At 46.8% G+C, this 7,957-nt stretch overlaps 1 long non-coding RNA gene across 1 annotated transcript in view; it reads left to right on the top strand.

Moving 5' to 3' along the window:
* The first annotated feature begins 2,582 nt into the window (after positions 1–2,582).
* LOC310837079 overlaps positions 2,583–7,957 on the top strand; it is a 209,544-nt gene continuing 204,169 nt past the window's right edge. The window contains exon 1 of the long non-coding RNA XR_014560414.1: positions 2,583–2,739. This is a non-coding gene — a long non-coding RNA (uncharacterized lncRNA). The remainder of the gene's footprint in view (positions 2,740–7,957) is intronic.

Below are 7,957 nucleotides of genomic sequence, written 5' to 3' on the forward strand. Positions count from 1 at the left end.
AGACATCTGCTGCACTGCAAGTGATGGGGCAGTGGGGAGAGAACAAAATGAGGGAGGGAACATTAGGCCACATTAGGTGCACCACTGAAACTGCTATGAAGTCACTTTAAACAGGCATGGCTTCCCCTCAGGGATTCTGGGAACTGTAGGTGGTTAAGGGGACAGAGACTTGTTACGGTGCTTAAGTACAGTGGTGCCTCGCAAGACGAAATTAATTCGTTCCACAAGTTTTTTCTTCTTGTGAGTTTTATGTCTTGCGAAGCTCGGTTTCCCATAGGAATGCATTGAAAATCAATCAATGCGTTCCTATGGAGAGCGTCCGGGGACAGAGGGGAAGCGCCGCACGCCTTCCCCTCTGTCCCCGGACCTGTTTTAAAGCAAGGGGCAGCGGGGAGAAGATTGCTTCTCCCCATTGCCTGCCTCGGACCTGTTTAAAGCAAGGGGCGGAGGGGAGAAGATCGCTTCTCCCTGTTGCCGCCCCTTGGTCCAAAAGGGGTCCGGGGACAGAGGGGAAGGCCCGCTGCGCTTCCCCGCTATCCCTGGAGCTTGCGGGGCAAGCTTCGTTTGCGAAGCAAGCCCATAGGTAAATGTGTCTTGCGAAGCGGCTAAGAAAACGAAAAACTCCTTCGTCTAGCGAGTTTTTCATCTTCCGAGGTGTTCGTGTTGCGGGGTACCACTGTATTAGGATTAGGATTAGGGGTAGGGGTAGGGTTCCCTTCTTGCCAGGGAACTCTGGGAATTGTAGCGCTAGTTAAGGGTTAAGGGTTAGGGTTAGCGTCAGGGGCAGGTATAGGGTTGGGGTTCCCTTGGCAGGGAACTCTGGGAATTGTAGCTGTAGATAAGGGGCAGGGTTAGGGTTCCCTTCTTGCCGGGGAACTCTGGGAATTGTAGCTCTAGTTAAGGCTTAAGGATTAGCGTTAGGGTTAGAGTTAGGGTTAGCGTCAGGGGTAGGGATGGGGGTAGAGGTAGGGTTCCCTTCTTGCCAGGGAACAGGGGGTCCCCTAACAACTCTTGGCACCCTTTTCCAACTATAGCTCCCAGAGTCTTTGGGGGTGTTTAAGCCATGAGTGTTTAAAGCGGCTTCATAGCACGTTAAATGGTGTGGATGTGGCCGTGGCCTCCCTCACCCCATTGCCTCTTATTCATGAAGAATTGAAAGGATTTCCCAATTCAAATCTCTCGGAAACAGGAAACAGAAAGAAGAAAGACTTTGTCTCTCAAGCCATTTTGGAAGGTCTTAACTTGAAATGCTCTGTCCCCATTGCCTCTTATTCATGAAGGATCGAGAGGATTTCCCAATTCAAATTTCTCGGAAACAAGAAACAGAAAGAAGACACTCAGCCTAGGCGGTCTCCTGTCCCGTGGCGGCAAGCTGGCAAGCGGAAGGAGGCAATCGCCCGGCGCTGGGATGCTGTGGAGCAAGGAGAAGGCAAGTACAAAGATTACTTGCTGGTGGGATCGCTACTTGAAGGTGACTGACACTCAGCTCTGAAGCTGGTTGATGTCTGGCAATGGACCTGATGAGGTTGCAGCTAGTGGATGGTTGTCAGAAGAATTTGCATTCAGGCTAGTGGATGTTGTGAGGCTACGCTGGCTGAGATGGGTGCAAAGTGGTTTGGAAGCCTTGTTTGTTAACAGGCAGCCAACCCGAGGAGGAATCTGGGGGGACGCTGTCGGGTGTTGGCCATCCCACTCACCTGTTTGCCTTTGCCTTACAGGGATGTCTGGAGCCGGTGAGGTTTTCCCCAAGTCCAGTCTTAAAAGTCATCAAGAGAACCGCAGGACATCCCTATTTACATCGGAGAAGTGAACGTGAAATACTGGCAGTGAGGAATGGGCAAGGCCTTGGCCATACTTGAGAGAAGGAGCTTTGAAGGGAGACTGCAGGCAGACATCTGCTGCACTGCAAGTGATGGGGCAGTGGGGAGAGAACAAAATGAGGGAGGGAACATTAGGCCACATTAGGTGCACCACTGGAACTGCTATGAAGTCACTTTAAACAGGCATGGCTTCCCCTCAGGGATTCTGGGAACTGTAGGTGGTTAAGGGGACAGAGACTTGTTACGGTGCTTAAGTACAGTGGTGCCTCGCAAGACGAAATTAATTCGTTCCACAAGTTTTTTCTTCTTGTGAGTTTTTCGTCTTGCGAAGCTCGGTTTCCCATAGGAATGCATTGAAAATCAATCAATGCGTTCCTATGGAGACCGTCCGGGGACAGAGGGGAAGCGCCGCACGCCTTCCCCTCTGTCCCCGGACCTGTTTTAAAGCAAGGGGCAGCGGGGAGAAGATTGCTTCTCCCCATTGCCTGCCTCGGACCTGTTTAAAGCAAGGGGCGGAGGGGAGAAGATCGCTTCTCCCTGTTGCCGCCCCTTGGTCCAAAAGGGGTCCGGGGACAGAGGGGAAGGCCCGCTGCGCTTCCCCGCTATCCCTGGAGCTTGCGGGGCAAGCTTCGTTTGCGAAGCAAGCCCATAGGTAAATGTGTCTTGCGAAGCGGCTAAGAAAACGAAAAACTCCTTCGTCTAGCGAGTTTTTCATCCTCCGAGGTGTTCGTCTTGCGGGGTACCACTGTATTAGGATTAGGATTAGGGGTAGGGTTAGGGTTCCCTTCTTGCCAGGGAACTCTGGGAATTGTAGCGCTAGTTAAGGGTTAAGGGTTAGGGTTAGCGTCAGGGGCAGGTATAGGGTTGGGGTTCCCTTGGCAGGGAACTCTGGGAATTGTAGCTGTAGATAAGGGGCAGGGTTAGGGTTCCCTTCTTGCCGGGAAACTCTGGGAATTGTAGCTCTAGTTAAGGCTTAAGTGTTAGCGTTAGGGTTAGAATTAGGGTTAGCGTCAGAGGTAGGAGTGGGGGTAGAGGTAGGGTTCCCTTCTTGCCAGGGAACAGGGGGTCCCCTAACAACTCTTGGCACCCTTTTCCAACTATAGCTCCCAGAGTCTTTGGGGGTGTTTAAGCCATGAGTGTTTAAAGCAGCTTCATAGCACGTTAAATGGTGTGGATGCGGCCGTGGCCTCCCTCACCCCACTGCCTCTTATTCATGAAGAATTGAAAGGATTTCCCAATTCAAATCTCTCGGAAACAGGAAACAGAAAGAAGAAAGACTTTGTATCTCAAGCCATTTTGGAAGGTCTTAACTTGAAATGCCAATAAAGGTATTTTTATTGTATTGTGTTGTATAGTGTTGTGATTAACATGGGAAGTAGGGTGGTAAAATACGTTTGTCTTTCTGCATGCGTTTATAGTAGGCATTTTGCACTCACCTGAACCCTTGCAGGGAAAGGGACAGGGCACAATGGGAAAGGGTGGGGCAACCGGGCTGCTTAAACCACACCCCTTTTCCAACGGAAGCACCATGGGGGGTGGGCCCTCCGAGAGAGAACAACAGAACAGAACACAGAACAAAGAAGACGGAAGTGGCGCACAGTTCCTTCTGTTCCCTCTCTTCCAAAGAATGGAATGTCAACACACAGAGTATATGATCCAGTAGTCTCACACACTCTGCAGCACGGGAGAGAATGAAACTCCGGACATCCAACTCCCCAGCTTTGCTTCTCTTGAACTCTTTGACTGTCACCCTGTACAATCTTTTTTTCAAAGAGGGCCAGATTTGATGAAGTGAAGGGCTGTGAGGGCCGCCGAAAGGGCCAACCCAAGTTGTTAACCTATTTTTGGGGTTGAATTTGTTGAGGGTTTGTTTTTTTAGGATTTTACCCCAGGAAATAAACTGCCACAGGGGCCGGATTAAACTGACCGGTGGGCTGGATTAGACCCCCAAAATGGACTTTGGACATGCCTGATAAGCGCACAAACAAGGTGTAGCGTGTGCACCATTTCATGTTTTACTGGAAAACTTTAGGTGACTGTTAACTGGTAGGCAGGTCCTTGGGGGAAAATCCCCCCTTGAATCTGACTTATGACTTCAGCAGTGAGACAACAGAGTGACAGTGTCATCATAATTTCACCATGGCAACCAGCTGCTTCATTTCCACTTATCTGAAAGGCAGGTCATTGAGTATTTATTTTATTTATTTATTTTTGTATATAATATTTATTAAGTTTTCCATTTTAATAATCCAAAAAGAACCACATTAAAACATTCCAGATTACAATACAATCAAAAAAGCCAAATATAAATACCAAATTATATATCTTTGGGTGGCTTCCCAAGCTCTGAATTTCATGTTCTAATAATCTAATATCACATTGCATTTCTTAATTAGTCAATAAACCATTCCGTTTTTAATCCTTCACTTAATTTTCATTTATGTTTACAACCACTGGTCTGTTCAAACTTTCGTCTTCATCATTTTGTGTGAAATATTTTCCTCCCTGTTGTTCACATTTCAGCAATTCCATTTTCAATTTCTGCCAACAGGAGCCGTAATACTCCACAGTCCCAGACAAAAAGATGCCATTAGCTCCAAGCAGCCATCCAGAATTCCCCTCCCTAGTCTCGCACCATCTCCCAATATGCTGGTAAAAAGATAAAGGGACCCCTGACCATTAGATCCAGTCGTGGCCGACTCTGGGGTTGCGGTGCTCATCTCGCTTTATTGGCCGAGGGAGCCGGCATACAGCTTCCGGGCCATGTGGCCAGCATGACTAAGCCACTTCCGGCGAACCAGAGCAGTGCACGGAAACGCCGTTTACCTTCCCGCCGGAGCGATACCTATTTATCTACTTGCACTTTGACGTGCTTTCAAACTGCTAGGTGGGCAGGAGCAGGGACGAGCAATGGGAGCTCACCCCATCGTGTGGATTCGAAATGCTGGTACCTCTGCAAAAACAAAGTAGCTCCAGTCCATAATTTTTTCCTTCCTTCCACTGAGGAGATAGCAGCAGTGTTCTTTCAAACCCACTTGCATATTTCAAACTGTTACCTTTCGGGGGAAGTTTACCAGGTAAAACTGCAAATACATGTATATCAAAGGAGAATAAAAAAGGCTCACCTCCTCCTGGGACTATACAATTAATCCATCATCAATTTATTCAGCGAATGGGTCAGTCCTTTGTACTGTACTGTTGTTTCTGCTCCTCAGCAATCTTTAGTTTCATTTTCTACACACAGAGGTATTTTAACTGCATCATAAAAAAAAGGTAAAGGACCCCTGACAGTTAAGTCCATTTACAGATGACTCGGGGGTTGTGATGCTCATCTCGCTTCACAGGCTGAGGGAGCCGGCATTTATCTGCAGACAATTTTTCTGGGTCATGTGGCCAGCATGATTAAGCCGCTTCTGGTTCAACTGCAATACCTATTTAACTACTTGCACTTTTTGGCGTGCTTTCGAACTGCTAGGTTGGCAGGAGCTAGGACCAAGCAACAGGAGCTTACCCCGTCGTGGGGATTTGAACCGCCGACCTTCTGATCGGCAAGCCCTAGGCTCAGTGGTTTAGACCACAGCACCACCCACATCATAGTCCACCATTAATCCCGGGCAGATATCCAAAACTCTGTCTTGGGCTCCTTCCAGCTGTTAATGAGATGATGCCTCCACACTGAAATGATAGCTCCATCAGGGATTCCTTTCATCTTTCCCTTAATAATCACTGCCAGAATCATAGTCAAAATTTCACACAGTCCATTTTGTAATTAAGATAGCATCCACTTAAGCATTTCAAGCCATTGTGTTTTGGTCCCGACAAAAGTCTTTCGCCAGATCAAATCTTCTCAGTGGCTGATTAAATTAGCAAGTTATTTTATTTCCACTGGTTCAGAGCATGCCTGTTAGTTAGCTACGAATTTTTATCTTAAAAAACAGGTGTCCTTTGTTCATGGCACCAGCTTTGGAGAGTTGCCACAACCATGCGGCTTACACCCAGCACCCCCTGCCCCCTCTTCCTTCTGGATGGGCAGCAGGTATTGGACCATCTGTGGGTAGAGTGCCCCCCCCAACCCTGGGAGGGCTGAGAGGATAATTACTCCCATATTATCCTCAATTACCAACACAGAAGGGATCCAGTGTAATTGGCACAGCCGATCGTCATGGCAGACAAACAGAAAGTGCGAGGTCATTGAGTATTTAAATATTGAAGCCCAAACAAAGCTTTTGTTTTCTTTAGGTCTCAGTCGTTTGGTGAAAGAACATTTTGTGAAAGCCTAGCATAATCATAATCATAATCATAATATTTATATCCCACCCATCTGAAGTGCTCCGTTTTAGGTTTTTATTTCAGTGGACTCAAGCAAGGCTTAATTCTTCTCTGGATTGCATTGAAAGCTTTTGAACTCCCAGAATAAGCCCTTAAACCTTTTAACAGCTCAAGGTGTACCCAAATAGTGACATTATGCAAGACTAGACACCTCATTTTCATTGTTTATCCTTACTCAACTACACCTGCCCCCCCCAAAAAAAATCAGCTGCTGGGACTGAGAGCAAGACACAATGAAGTTTTTTCAGAGCTGAACTGCAAGAAACTTACTAAGTGCCTAGGAGCCCTAAACAGGCAGTTAATATTACGATTCTTCTGCCTCGCATACACTGAAATTACACCTCTTTGCTTCAATGGAAGGAAAGGATCTCTAATCGTTCAGCTTTAATGGGCTTAAAAGACATTTTGCAGGAAGAATCACGAGTCAATGGCAGAAACTCAGGGATCTATCATGCTTATTCAGTCAGAGTTTAGAAGATTGAACTGGAGAGGAGAGGGAAGAATCATAGAAGGGACCCGAGGGTCATCTAGCCCAACCCCAAAATGCTGTGATCACATACCCCAGGCCTTCCAAAGCTGAAGCTTATTATTCCTCCCACCAAATGGCCATTATTATTATTATTATTATTATTATTTGCCCTTCATCCATAGACATCAGGGATGGGGCTGGTGGAAGTTGGAGTCCCAACAATCTCTGCTGGACACCAGGCTCCCCATCCCTGGCCTTTAGGATAACCAGCATCATAACCCTAGTTAAGTATTTCGTACCATACCTTGTATTGGTCATTGGGTCCCAGCTTGTTCCAAGGCTCTGGGTTGCTCTTTTTGTCCCAGCCAGGCAGAGAAAAATGACAAAAGGCAGACAGCAAGGAGTACATCTTTGTAAATCATGTTTTGCAACAGATTTACAATTGTAAATCATGTTTTGCAACAGAGCTTGTTGGGACCTAATAAAACCTAAAGCTTGAAATCTCAACACTGTTTTCTTTATGTGGCACAAGAATTTCCTGACATGGGCAGCTGCATGAACTCAATGTGAAGACAGACATTGAGTTAGGATTAGATTTAGGGTTAGGGTTACGGTTGTGTTAGGGTTAGGCTAGGGTAGGGGTAGGGGTAAGGGTGGGGTAGGGTTACGGGTGGGATAGAGGTAGGGGTGGGGGTAGGGTTCCCTTCTTGGCAGGGAACAGGGGGGTCTCCTAACAACTCTCAGCACCCTTTTCAAACCAGATTCTTTGGGGGAAGAAGCCATGAGTGTTTAAAGTGGCTTCATGGCGCTTTAAATGGTGTGGATGTGGCCCTGGCCTCCCTCACCCCACTGCCTATTATTCATGAAGAATCGAAAGGATTTCCCCATTCAAATCTCTCAGAAACAGGAAACAGGAAGAAGACAGACTTTGTAGCTCAAGCCATTTTGAAATTTCTTAATTTGAAATGCCAATAAAGGTATTTGCATTGTATTGTATTGTATTGTATTGTATTTTGATTAACATGGGAAGTAGAATGGTAAAATTTTAATGAGGTATACGTAATACTTCTGTAAACTGGTATGCCCCTTCTTGTGGGTGTGGAAGGAGGTACTTGCAGCCAGTGAAGCAACTTTATAAGATGTGTTTTTCCTGAAGATGTGCCTGAGCTTGGGTTACCCCACCTGGAAGTAAATCTTTTAGATTTAGGGGAGCTAGTCTCAAACGTTTGTTGGGGGAGACCTAGTTTTTTTGGGGGGGAGTTATTTGTCCTGTCTTCACGCTTTTTATGATGGAGGACCGCTGTAGCCACCCCCAACGACACGTTCTCAAGATGGAGGG

The sequence above is a fragment of the Podarcis gaigeae genome (genome assembly GCF_964106915.1).
Source record: "Podarcis gaigeae genome assembly, chromosome: Z".
Taxonomy (NCBI): domain Eukaryota; kingdom Metazoa; phylum Chordata; class Lepidosauria; order Squamata; family Lacertidae; genus Podarcis; species Podarcis gaigeae.